The following is a 14,650-nucleotide window of genomic DNA, read 5'->3' as shown; positions in this document are numbered from 1 at the left end:
TTTTCCAAGTATCGGTAACAGAGATATGGGTCGATATGATCGAGGATCTGCTTTGTCTTTGTTTTTCCCTTTCAAGAGAACTCTTACATTTGCCCTTTTCCATTGCAGAGGGAAAACTCCCTGATCAAGACAGTTATTAAATAATGTTACAATAGCCGGTTTTAAGATTGGCCATGCTCTTCGTATAACTTCTGTTTCTATTAGATCAATGCCTGGTGCTTTTTTAGTTTTTAATGCCTTTATTGCTTTTCCTATTTCCTCGTTGGTGAAGTGTTCCGTGTCTTCATTGTCGGGTATGGTCAATGTATTTCTTCTTATATTTCTGTGCCACGCAGATTCATTCTCAATTGTATCATCAGGAATTAGAGCGTTTAGTAGGATTTTCATGGATTCTTCAATTGTTTGTGTATGTGTCCCATTGATTTTTATACTGTTGCACACTATTTCAGTCTGAAGCTTTTTGGATTGAATTCTATAAATTATTCCCCAGGGATTTTTGTTCCCTTCGGAGTTTACAAATTCTTGCCAACTTTTTTGTTTTGCATTCCGAATAGAATCTATATATTTATTGTGTAGTCTTTGGTATTCTCGTTTGAGTGGTTCTCTCCTATCTTGCCTTTTTTCTTTTTGGTATTTTCTTCGAGCACGCCGCACTTCTCTTCTTTGTCTTGACAGATTATTACTCCACCATGGAACTGATCTTGAAAAGTGGTTCTTCTTGCGTATGCTGTCATTGCAGGATTGTATAATTATTCTTTCTATTAGTTCTGAGAGATTTTGTGCGTCTGTCCTTGTATCTGCATTTGTTATAGTTGTTGTCTTCTTGTCTTCTTCTTAGCTTTTCTTCGAATAATTCCCAGTTTGCTTTCTTTACGTTGTATCTGTTAACTGGTGTGTGCCTTACATCTCTTGTTTCCGTTACTATATTGAAGGTAATCATGTTATGATCACTAATGGTAATTGTTTTATGAATTACCCAGTCCTTGATTTTATTTTGAAATCCTGCTGATGCTAATGTTAAGTCTATGTTTGAAACACCGTGCATATTATTAAAGGTGTATTCTGTTGATGATTGATTCTTAACGTGTAATCTATGTTGTGCTATGAATTCTTCCAATTTTTCTCCTTTAGTATCAGTTATTCTATTGTACCATAGAGTCGATTTGGCGTTTGAGTCCATTGTTAAGATGATATTTTGTCCTCTGAGACTATAGATGATTTTGTCCAGATGCGTCAGATATGGTTCTATATCTTCACAGTGTTGTAGGTAGGCATTGACTATATAGAATCTCTCATTATTTATTGAGAGTTCCGCGCAGATACAGTGTGTGTTGCTAAGTTCTTCTAGTTTAAGTATACTGATTTTTGGGTTGAATAAGACAATTGCTGCTTTAATTCTATCCGCTGCCATTACGCTCGCAAACCTCTTATTGTCTGATGCGATTCTTGTTCTGATTCCAAATCCACTTATGGAGTTTCCAGTGTTGTAAGGTTCTTGCAGTAGAAGTATATCTATTGATTTTTCGTGAGCTATTTGTCTTATTTCATCGGTTACTATTTTCGACCCTTGTGTGTTTATCTGAGCTATTTTGATTGTGTGCATTCGGCTTTTATTATAGTTTTTATTGTCCATAAGCAACCTTTGAAATATAATTTACTATGGCATTCTTATATGCTGGACATTCCTTCCTCCTCGATGAGTGCTGATGCGGTTTGTTTGCTCTCTTACAGTTTGTGCACACTGGTTCTTGCTGTTTCTAATTGCAATTTTTATAGTTATGTCCATCTTGACCACATTGCCCGCAGGTATCCACTTGTGCCTTACAATATTTTGCTATATGCCCAAATGCTTGACATTTGAAGCATCTAGCTATTGGCAGGTAATCTCTTATAGGACAAGAGTTCCATTCGATAAATATTCTATTTCTTTTCCTGAATTTTTCTCGTATTGCTGGTGTGACTTCTATCACCCAGCTTACATTTTCTTTTAGTTTATTGCCAGTCTTAAACTTTAACTGGAGTCCCTTTTGGAGTTCTTCTTTGCTGGAGTCTTCTACATTTTGCTGTATGATTACAGATTTTAGATTTTGTTCGGTCATATCCCTGGGAACATTGTGAATTATCAAGTTCGGGTTCTTTTTTGTTAGAAGTTCGACCTTTAGCCCGGCTTTTCCAAGTTTTGGATTTCTCATCACGGCTTCTAAATCTTCTTTAGTTTCTGTTTCCAGTAGTATTCCACCGTTGTTTATTTTTCTGAGGTTTCTTATCTTAAGTTTTTCTTTAGTTGGGGTGATGTTAGCGATCAATATCTTCTTGGTTTGGTCGCTGTCTATCACCTTGTCCTGTGTTGCCGGGTAGATAGTGACTATATTTCGCAGTGGTTTTACTACTCTTGGTGGGCTAATTTTTGATGCCACCTTTGCTATTTGAGCATATGACTGTTGTGGTAGTGTGTAATTCTGCTTAAATTCTTTAAGTTTTTCCATTGCGTTACCAATTGTGTTTCCTAAGCTATTTATGTTTTCCTGCATGTTGCTCTTTTGTGCTAGTTGCTCCTTCAGTTTCTTATTTTCTTCCTTCATTTGGTTAAAGGTTTTCTGTACTTCTAGGAGACTACTGTAAAGTTCCTTAACTCCAACAATTGATAATTGGTAGCCAGTCTTTTTGCAGTGATCGATTATTTCATTAGTTTGTCTTTTTATTAGTTTGTCTTTTTTCTCCATCCGTTGTGTCACTTTCGTTATCGGTGTTCCGTTTTTTTTGACACGAGACAACTATTGTCGGCTTTGCCGTCCGAGGACAGCCCGCTCCTCGGGGGATACCCCCCATATCGTTTTAGCCTGCCTGATGTTATTGGCATGTGTACTCTCCAGCAATCCACGGCCAAGGAAGCGCACGGTGTAGATGTTATACCGTACTTGGACTTGGAAAAACCCTGCCCTCATCTCCTTGACACGAGACATTAGTGTGAATTGAGCTTCGGAGCCTAACGCTAGCTCTGTTGTCTCAGGTCTCCTGGGAGACCTATTACAACGATGGTCGTATTTTATGTCCGCCGACGTTTCCCTTTGCTGTGAGTTTTCGGAATTCATTTTGCTATTTTATATACATTTAATTTCTTGTAACTTCTGTTTGGTGTTTTCCTGGGTTAGGAGTGTATTTCCTGATTTCCGCATCTTACCTTCCCCAGTTTGGGGTTTCTCTTAGCCTCATAGTTATATTTGCATAGTTGAGGAAGTGCGGGTATACTTGCTTGTGCGTCAGCACGCTGAGGTTGCAGGCCATGGGTATCCGTTATCCGTAACGCTCTGTTTGAGCTTTTGCCGGTGTTGCTCATATTGTGCGCATTCAAATAGTATGTGATTGACCGTGTCGCTCTGCCCACATTCGCAGGTATCCGTTTCGGCGATACCTAGGGCTTTCAGTTTGCCTCTTATTTTCCCATGTCCTGACATGAGTTGCAGGCTGTAAAAGGAGTGCTTTATCCATGGGGATGTCAGAACTTCCTGTATGCTGGGAAGGTACTCGTAAGTGATTCTGCCCTTATTTGAGTTGTTCCATAAAGTCTGCCACTTTTCTATTGTGTAGTGCCTAATTTGTTGTTTGAACTGCGCAATTTTTTCCTGATCGGGAGGGTCGCCCATAGTATTGAGAGTGAGGTTTCCAATAATGACTGTTTTATTGCGGCTATATTCATAAATGGCTTTCTTTTCGCTGAGGATGAAATTTATCGGAGGGGTACCGGAGAGAACTAGTAATGCGTCCGTAGAGATTGTTCTGTACGCTTTCATGACCCGTAGTAGGGCATATCTTTGTGCCTGGATTAATTTCTTTATATGTTGTGCTTTTAGATTGTCCACCCATCCAGAGGCAGCATATGTCACGATTGGGATGAAGACCCCTTTATATATTGTGATCATTGTCTGGCGGTTTAAGCCCCAGTGCGCCTTTGCAAGATGGGCCAGTTTGTTCATGATGGTTTTGCTTTTGCTGGTTATGTATTCAACGTGGGGGTATACACTGAGTCTTGTGCCGTAGTGAATGCCCAGATATCGGGCCTCACTTACCATTTTTATGGACTTTTGCTGTATTTTGACAGTAGGCGGTCTTCGAATGTCTAGATATCCCTTCAGCAGCAGCATCTCTGTTTTGGTTCTGGACAGCTGGAGCTTTTGGCTACTGCACCAGTCCACAATTAGACTAGTAGCAGTGTTTGCTTTTGTTTCCAGAGTTTTCCTAGAATTGCCCACAATCACGACTGCCAGGTCATCCGCGTACGCAACTGCATCAAATTCATTTTCACGAAGGATGAGCTGGATTTCATCAAATACCATGTTCCACAAATGAGGTCCGAGGACTGACCCCTGGGGGCAGCCCTTCGTCACTTCTTTTCCTGTGCACATATTACTGGTGGATATTTCAACAGTTCGGTTAGATAAGTAGCTTTTAATTAATTTGTATATATTCCGTGGACAATTTCTTTTCTTGAGGTTTATGAGGATACTCGGCCACCATAGACTATCAAACGCGCCTGATATATCAAAAAAGATTGCCATCGCATATTTTTCGGTGCATCTATTTACTGTGTTTCTGATTTCCATTATTGCATCTTCTGTGGACCTGTGTTTCTTGAAACCATACTGTCGATCGGATGTCAGTGGGTGATTATTAAAGAGGTCATCTAGTCTATTGGCGATCAATTTCTCTAGAACTTTGCTAGCCATGGGTAGTAAGCAAATTGGCCGGTATGACTTTGCGCTCGTCTTATCTTTATGTGGGCCCTTTAGGAGTACCTTGATGACACCCTTCTTCCAACGTTGCGGGAAAACACCTTGTGAGAGGCAACTATTGTAGAGGCTGGTGATTTCTGAGTGCAGTATAGGCCAGGATCTTTTTAACATTTCTGTCTCTATGAGGTCTATGCCCGGGGCTTTCCTCGGCTTCAGCTTTTTGATTATCGCTCCTATTTCTTGTAGTTCGAATGGCGCAGCATCGACAGTGTCCGGTGGTATTTCTGTCGCGCTTCGAAGAGCGAGGTGTTCCGCTGTTTCTGTTGCAGTGTCGTCATCCGGTATCAGCGATTTCAGGAGTACCTTAGAAGTCTGCTCCCATGTGATTGTTTGCTTGTTCCCAGTTTGTATACTTTCGCAGGCTTGCTCTGCGTGTACCTTGTCCAATTGTAGTCGATACGGTAGACCCCACGGATTGGCGTTGCCCTGCTCAGATACAAATTTTCTCCAGCTGGTGTTCTAGGACTTCCTTATTGTTGCGATGTATTTGTTTCGTTGCGATCTGTATTTACTCTTTAGCTGCAGCCTAACATGTTCGTTTGATTCCTTTTGGTACTGTTTTCTCAATCTACGCACCTCAGCTCTCAAATTTCCTATTTCATGGTTCCACCAAGGTACGGATTTCTGGAATTGGCTTTTTTTAGGCATGGCAGCGTCACCGGCTCTCCTTATGCTGTGCTCCAATTTCTGCGCCATATCATCTACATGTAAGCCTCTGTCATTCTCCAGTGCGGAATTGTATACTGCTTTTGTTTCCGTTAGAACTTCTTCGTAAATTGTCCAGTTGGCTCTTTTTAGATTGTATCTGCAGTTTTTCTTATAGGGTAGTCTTTCCCCAGTAGGTATATTTATCAGGAACGTAATCATATTGTGGTCACTAACTGTGTACGGCAGAATTTTCCATTCAGATATTCTATTGTAGCATGTAGCACTCGAGAGCGTGATATCGATGTTTGATTTTCCATGGGTGTTATCAGAAGTTGTTTCTCGCGAGGGTGTATTGGCAATAAATAGGTTCTGTTGGGCAATGAAGTTTTCTAACGCCTCTCCCTTGTCGTCCGCAGTATTACTATACCAGAAGGGCGATTTCGCATTCGAGTCAACGCAGATAACCACCCTTCTTCCTCTGAGTTTTTGCAGCACATATTCGAGATGGTTGAGGTATGGCTCTATATTGTCTCGATATTGAAAATATGCACTAACTAGGTATATCTTGAAGCTCCCAGATGTTACCTCCACACATACGAAGTGGGTGTTACACAATTCTTCTATTTTTAGCACTGTATAGTTTGTGTTTATTATGATTATTGCGGATTTGATGCTCTCGGCTGTATTTAATTTCGTGAACTGTTTGCTGTCAACTATTACCTTGTGTCCAATGGCGCTATTTACTTTACCTCGATAGCTGTATGGCTCTTGGAGCAGAAGTACGTCTATAGTTTCCTCTCGCTCGATAATCCTTAATTCATCCATTACTGTTTTGCTGTTCTGCGCATTAAGTTGTGCAATTTTAATCTTCGATCCAGGGTTCCTTCTATTTGTGTTTCTATTGTCCATAATTTGTTCTTTCAATGTGTATTGCTATTGCTTGTTTATATGCTGCGCAGTCCTTTGACCTGGATGAGTGGTCGTGAGGCTTATGACCTCGTTTGCAGTTTACACATGTTGGGCTCTGGTTCTTATTCGGGCAGCCCTTGTAGTTGTGGCCCTCCGCAGCACAGTGTCCGCATGTCTCGGTTTTCGCCTTGCAGAATTTGGAGATGTGGCCAAAAGATTGACATTTATAGCATCTGCCCACTACTACATAGTCCCGTATTTGACAGGCTTGCCATCCAATGAATAAGCGATTTGCTTTCTTCAGCTCTCTTCTTATTTCCGGAGTTACTTCCATCACCCAATCCGTCGTCTCCTTATTTCGCTGCCCGGTCTTGAACAGAAGTTTCAAATTTTGTTGCTTTATTGCCGTGACAATATCCTTCTCGTCAAGCTCTTTAGAGACACCGTAGATTATCATCCTTGGCAGCCTCTTTGATGGTAGCCCAGCTTTTAGACCAATTTCAGTAAGTTTTCCACTACGTATGATGGTTTCCAGGTCTTCTTTTGTCTCTGTTTCGATTAGCACTCCGTTGTTGCTAATCTTTCTCAAGTTCCTTATTTTAAGCTTGTCTCTCGTCGGCATTACACAGTTAATCACAGCCTTCTTTGTTTCCTCGCTGCTACCAATTTTGCTGTTTTCTTGAGGAAAGATTGCTGCTATATTTCGAGCTGGTTTTATTTGGGTGTGTTGCCGCGGTACGCTTTTGCTTGGTACTTTCAGTTTATCAGCATACGACTGCTTAAGTCCGAGCTGATTTTTCAGTTCCTTCATTGTTCCTATAGCGCCGCTTATAGTTGAGTCCAGGGATGTCAATTTATGGCCAATATCCTCCTTCTGAGAATACTTGGCCTTCAGTTCCTTGTTTTCCTTCTCAAGGTCGTGAAAGATTTTCGAGACCTCGAGAGCCTTTTTCTTAAGTTTCTTCACTTCCTTCGCACTCGGTTTGTCGCACATCGCAGTGCAGAATTTCAGAAACTCTGCAAACGCAGATGGGGACTCACATGGCACTACATTTCGGTCCTCGTCCTCCTCGTCTTCCGAAGAACAGATGAGGCTCTTTTTCATATAAAGTTTCCGCACGGAATCAGTATCCTTTGATTCTGACCCGCTATCCTTTCGCTTTCTTGGCCTCTTCAGCAACAGGTCCGTCTCCATCGCCTCCTCATTCGTCTTAGTTTTTAAAAGGGTTTGTTTTTTGTTGAATAAAAGATCCATAATTGATCCCACGAGTGCGGTGGAAACAAGGTCCGCTCAGGTAGAGCCACCATTACCTGAGTAAGACTAACTACAACGGGAGGGCGCCAGTTTTCCCGAGGTTGGCCGCTAGAGACTGGTGCACCCACCAGCCACACACTGACGCAAGGTCAACGTGCACCCTCATCGCCGCGCTTGACACGAGACAGAGGGAATTTCGTTCTGTTAGATTATATAATCAAGGAACAAAAACAAGTATCGAAAGTATCGAAGGATACAGAAAGTGTTCTGTCTTGTTTCTATGGTTTTTTTTTATTTACTTTTGAATATATTCATGTGAGATCAGATATCGTACAGACTTCTTCCGTGCGTTGAGTTAAAAAAATCAAATTTCTTTTTATTTAAAATTGTTCCATATTCCAACAGGTTATGGGCCCAGAATTCATTCTATAATAATTAAGTGTATCGCGTGTTAATTAGTTTAGTTTTTTTTTAATCAATTAAGTGTAAAATACTTTAAACTGCGTGACGATGGAGATGTCCAAAGACAGGAGAAACATTCAGCAATTCAGTGGTACGAAATACAACGCGTGGAAGCATAGAGTTCGTAATTTATTATATGAGCTCGATGTGTTAAAAGTTCTTGACGAGCAACCACCAGTTCCTGTCACCGCAGTATGGTCGAAGGCGGAACGCATTGCCAAATGCACTGTTGTGCAATATTTATCTGATACGCATTTGAAGTATGACACTCCGGGAAGTACAGCAAAATCAATAATATTAAGTTTAGATTCAGTGTATGAGAGTCAAAGTACGGCTACGGAATTATCCATTAGGAAAAAGCTCTTAAGATTGAAAATGAAAAGTGACAGTTCGTTGAAAGATCATTTCGAAGTGTTTGACGATTTAGTCACAGATTTATCAGCTGCGGGTGTGACTGTGCGGGAAAACGAAACTATTTCAATTTTGTTATCTAGTTTGCCCGAAGTATATGATACGGTGTCAACTGTCATTGAGACGATGATGACAGAAGCGAGAATTACACTTGACATAGTTAAAAAGAGACTGTTGGATCATGAAACGAAAATTAAAAGTGAAAATTTGGATACCAGCGCGAAAGTACTCCAAGCTGAAGTGGAAAATCAAAGACCACATAATTTTGGAAGTACACGCTTTAAAAGAGGAAGTAATAGAAGAGGTAACATTAGAAGAGGAAATACATTCAAGCCGAATAGACAATCTTTTACCGGAAAATGTCATCAGTGTGGAAGAACAGGACACAAGATTAAAGAGTGTTATTACTATAAGAAGAGGCTCCAATATAGAGCAGAACAAAGAAACAAAAATCAAAATATACATACAATTCAGACGACGCAAGCTGTTACAAGCGACAACGTGTCGGGATATGCCTTTATGACCGGAGACTACCAGGTCATGAAAACCGGAAAATTAACATTTATCCTGGATTCTGGAGCATCGGATCATATAGTCAAAGAAGATAATGTATTTTCAAATATGACCATACTTGATCCACCCATCAGGATTTCGATAGCGAAAAATGGAGAATATATAATTGCATCGAAGAAGGGGCAGATACCTGTGACCACCAATATGGGAATTGAAGGCGTTTTGGAGGACGTATTGTACTGCCCGGACGTGCCGTACAACTTACTATCTGTTAGAAAATTGCAGCAAAAAGGAATGAGTATAACTTTCAATGAGAGGGGCGTCGAAATAATCAAAAACGGTAAAATGATGATGATTGGTAAGCCTTCAAATAATTTAATATTTATAGATTTTGATGTCATCGAAAAAGGAGTAAATTCACTTAATTCTTATATTTCTAATAAGATAGTTAATAATTATGAATTATGGCATAGGCGCTTAGGGCATATAGGAAAGGCAAAATTTTTACAGTTGAAGAATAAGCAGATGGTGGAGGATGTGACGTATCTTGAAAAAGTAATTCCAGACGATAATATATGTGAAGCTTGTATTAAAGGAAAACAAACACAATTGCCATTTAAAAAGGCAAAAGATAAAAGTCACATTAGGCAGCCATTGTTTATTGTTCACACAGACGTTTGTGGGCCGATCACTCCTTCTACAATTAATGATAAAAAGTATTTTATAACTTTCATAGATGAATTTACGCATTATTGTGTGACGTATTTACTTGAAAATAAATCAGATGTTTTTACAATCTTTAAGGATTACGTTGCTAAAAGTGAAGCACGTTTTAATTTAAAGATTGTCAATATATACTGTGATAATGGCAAGGAATATTTATCTAATGAGATGAAAAATTATTGTATACAAAAGGGTATAAGCTATCACTTAACGGTTCCGCGAACTCCTCAGTTAAATGGTGTTGCAGAACGCATGAATAGAACTATAACTGAAAAAGCACGTGCAATGATAAACGGTGCAGGTTTAGGAAAAGAGTTCTGGGGAGAAGCAGTTTTAACTGCTACATATTTAATTAATTTAACCCCATCGAAAGCTCTTAATGTTAATAAAACCCCATTTGAATTGTGGCATAATAAAAGGCCCAAATTGAAGTATTTAAAAGTGTTTGGTTCCACAGTGTATGTGCATGATAAAGTTAGGAAATCGAAATTTGACGAAAAGTCTTATAAATGTATATTGGTAGGGTTTACACCAAATGGATACAAAGTGTGGAACGTAGAAAATGGGAAATTTGAGATAGTAAGAGATGTAATAGTTGATGAAATTAATTACTTAGAATCTCGGCCGGTAATAAAGGGAATAGGTTTAAAACGTGGTTTATGTGAAACTGATGCATCTCGTGAAGTGCCGAAATCAGTAGATATACAGTGTGAAGTAAATAAATCTGATAATCAAAAATCAGATGTGTTAAAAAGAAAAAAAATCTGATAACAATAAATCAGATATGATAGAGCCGAGAATTAAAGTAATGGTAGATCAAGAGAAAAGTAAATCTGTAACTAAAACAGATGTAACAGGAGTATCGGGACCAGAAAATAATCAAGTGGTAGAATTAAAAGATAGTATAGAACCTAGAAGGAGTGATAGGATTAAGCGACAGTCTCCTATGTCATATAATGAATTTAATAATGACGATGATTATCTTTTATGCGCTCAATCGATAATTTGTAAAATACCCAACTCATTTGATGAAATTAAAACTAGAGATGACAGAGCTAAGTGGGAACAAGCTATTGCCGATGAAATAAACTCGTTAGTCATAAATAAAACTTGGGATTTGGTATCGAAGCCAAAGAATAAGAACATTGTTGATTGTAAATGGGTATTCACGATCAAAAATGATGAATTCGGAAATCCGTTAAAATACAAAGCTCGATTAGTGGCCCGTGGTTTCAGTCAGAAATATTTAGAAGATTATAATGAAACATTTGCACCTGTAGCTAGAATGTCAAGCTTTAGATTTCTTATGGCTTTTTCTAATCAGCATAATTTGCTAGTGCATCAAATGGATGTTAAGACGGCATTTTTAAATGGTATTTTAAGGGAAGAAATTTATATGCGAATTCCCGAAGGTGTTAAATGTGATAGTAATAATCAAGTGTGTAAATTGAATAAAGCTTTGTATGGTCTCAAGCAATCAGCCAGATGCTGGTTTGAGATGTTCGAAAAAGCTCTTTTAGAGAAAGGTTTCCGAAATTCATCAGCGGATCGTTGTATTTATATATTAGATAGAAAGAATATATTAAAGAATATATATGTAGTACTATATGTGGATGATCTAGTGATTATGACTGCTGAATCTGAGACAATGCAAAATTTCAAAAATTATTTGAAAAATAGATTTTGCATGACAGATTTAAATGAAATTAAGTTATTTCTTGGAATAAAAGTGGAAAGAACTAATGGACAAGTAACATTGGATCAAAGTGCATATATTAAGACTGTTCTTATGAAATTTAATATGTTAGATTGCAAACCCGTAAGTACACCTCTTCCAAGTGTATTAGATCATATAGCTTTGAATTCAGAAGAAGAATATAATGCACCTTGTCGTAATTTAATTGGATGCTTGATGTATATAATGATTTGTACGAGACCCGATTTAAGCATAGCGGTAAATATTTTAAGTCGATACTCAAGTAAAAATAACAGAGAACTGTGGCAAAATCTTAAAAGGGTTCTGAGGTATCTTAAAGGGTCTGCTGATATTAAATTAACATATGTTAAAACTGATTATAAAAATCTATTTAGTGGATATGTCGATTCTGATTGGGGAGGTAATGAAAATACAGATCGTAAGAGCACAACGGGATATTTATTTAAGTTATATGAACAATGTACAATCTGCTGGAATACGAAAAGGCAAACATCAGTGGCTGTCTCGTCCACAGAAGCAGAGTACATGGCTCTTTTTGAAGCTGTGAGAGAGGCATTATGGTTAAAATCCTTGGCAATCAGTATTAATATAAATGTCTTTGATCCAATAATAATTTACGAAGACAATATGGGTTGCATTAATATTGCGAGTAATCCAAGTAGCCATAAGCGTTCAAAACATATAGACATAAAATACCACTTTTCAAGAGAACAAGTTGAAAAGAATGTAATAAAACTTGAATATATTCCTACAGGTGATCAACTAGCAGATGCTTTAACGAAGCCGTTGCCAGCAAGCAAATATTTGGAATTTAGAGCAAAAATGGGATTAGAATAATAAGATTAATATAAGCATAAAAATTATTATTATTTTGTATATACTTTGTATGGTCTGGATGGGTTTTTCTGGGTTTCCCCATTCCCTTGCAACGAATGTTGGACCATTTGTATTTTGTTCCCAGAATTAGAGTCAAAATAAAACACAAGGTAGACAGTCTGTACGGTAATACTCGTAGTACACTTATTAGACTTATTAATGTACAATTAATATGAACAGCACCGACTTGTTTTTGAGGGGGCCTGTTAGATTATATAATCAAGGAACAAAAACAAGTATCGAAAGTATCGAAGGATACAGAAAGTGTTCTGTCTTGTTTCTATGGTTTTTTTTATTTACTTTTGAATATATTCATGTGAGATCAGATATCGTACAGACTTCTTCCGTGCGTTGAGTTAAAAAAATCAAATTTCTTTTTATTTAAAATTGTTCCATATTCCAACACGTTCTACCAAATCGGGCCAATATAAACGTAAACTTGACGACATTCTCTATCGAACGCGCGCGGTGCACGTTTCCGCCGCGTTTGCGCGCATTATTTATACGCCCGCAAACATCCAACTAGTCCACAGCGAACGACGAAACAATACGTCGCCGGCACTACTACGCAGCGGCCGAGAAACCACTACGCCGCTGGCACGTGCACACAATTAGGCTTAGTGTTCCGGAGCGATAGGAACGCTCCATAATTCTCGATTATCTCGACACAGGTAGGTCACAGAGGACAACAAGTGTATGGTATTAGAGAGCTACAAGCACCAGGAATAAGGATCTACCGTTGTCGTTTCGATCCGTCGACTTTCGGTTCCGGAGCGACACGATCGGTGACTTTTTAACAGCAGGAAACACGCAGGAACATGTGATTTCGGAGGATTTTACTGTGTGTTTACCGTTAGATAGTGTGACATTCTGTGCAGTGTGCGAGACTGTTGGCAGGCATACGGGCTTCTCATCAATGAAAGACTTAGTCAAACATTTAAGAGAACAGCATGCAAAAGCCCGTGTGTCTTGGAAATGTAGGGTTTGCGAAAAAGTGTTTCCCGCGTCGGTTCAGCCGTCGCGTGTCATTTCTTCGGCCGCCATTCAACGCTCGGCTCAGAACTAGCACGGACCAGGGGTATCCGACTGTCCAATTAAAACAACGCATTGCGATGGCCACCGCGGGTGTTGACGCAATGTAATTTCTGCCCAGTGCTCTGAATGTCAACGTGAAGAAATTCAAAAAAGTGCGGGTAAACGGCGGGAGTAATTATGACTCTGTTAAGGCGGTTGCTTGAGGTGTCGGACCGGTTCGCCGGTCTAGTATCCGAGATTAGCCCTTAAGAGTCATAGTTTAGCAAGCAGCCGCCTCTTCGCTGGTTCCCGCCATGAGTACCCCATCAGGGGGGGGGGGGGGGGGGGGGACCAAGAGCTGCCTCTGCGCCCAACCGTCTTGGTGGGTTGCCAGCCCCCTTAATTGGTATATTGTCGGCCCTGTCACAAAAAGAATAGCCTCGGATGACATTTCTTTGACTGGGGGGCCTTCAGGCTCCACCGGCCCGACAACCACCAATAATCCAGGTTATGGTGAAAACGGGTCCTTTATACGCGGATTTCCGGGCTGCGGACGCCTGTTCCAAACCTTAAGAGGTCGTAGTGTACATGAACAGCGTACACACAAAAATTGGTACGACGAAAGGCACGTAGATAATATCTACTCTGCGAAGGCACCGTGGAGTGCCGAAGAACTAGCCCTCCTGGCACGGCAGGAGGCTAAACTTACTCTTGATGGTGTTAAATTCATTAACCAAGCATTGATTCGTTTCTTCCCGAATCGCACTCTTGAGGCCCTAAAAGGCCAGCGAAAGCAGCCAAGATATAGAAATAAAGTTCTTCAGCTACTCGCTGAACAACGAGATGGAACATTGCAGCCCGAGGAACAGGCTGATATCCATGTAGCGTTGCCTGACGAACAACGCTCAAATTTAATTGCCTTGGTTGGTGAACTTTTTACCAATCTCCCTTCCTTGCAGGAGAGAACTGACTTTCAAGCCGAATGGCTAGATCGGATTTGTCGAGGTATATCCGCATGGTCGCCCAATAGAATATTTGAAAAACTGACGGCTTATCTCTTGTTGGTGTTCCCACCTACAGCCAACAATAGCAAACGGCCTCACAGAGGACCGCCCAACTCCTCTCTAACAAAGAGGCAAGCCCGTCGGGCAGACTATGCTATCACTCAAAGAGCATGGGTGAGGAACCTCTGTAATTGCCTCAGAACCATTCTGAAGGACAAAGCCCAAGCAATAACACCAGCTAAAACTGAAATGGTTCAATTCTGGCGTACCCTAATGACTGAAGGGACCAACGAATCCCCGGGAGTCAGCCCTAAGCGACCAACGCTCA

This window comes from Calliopsis andreniformis, unplaced genomic scaffold (assembly GCF_051401765.1).
Source record: "Calliopsis andreniformis isolate RMS-2024a unplaced genomic scaffold, iyCalAndr_principal scaffold0001, whole genome shotgun sequence".
Classification (NCBI taxonomy): Eukaryota; Metazoa; Arthropoda; class Insecta; order Hymenoptera; family Andrenidae; genus Calliopsis; species Calliopsis andreniformis.
This window is presented reverse-complemented; position numbering follows the sequence as displayed.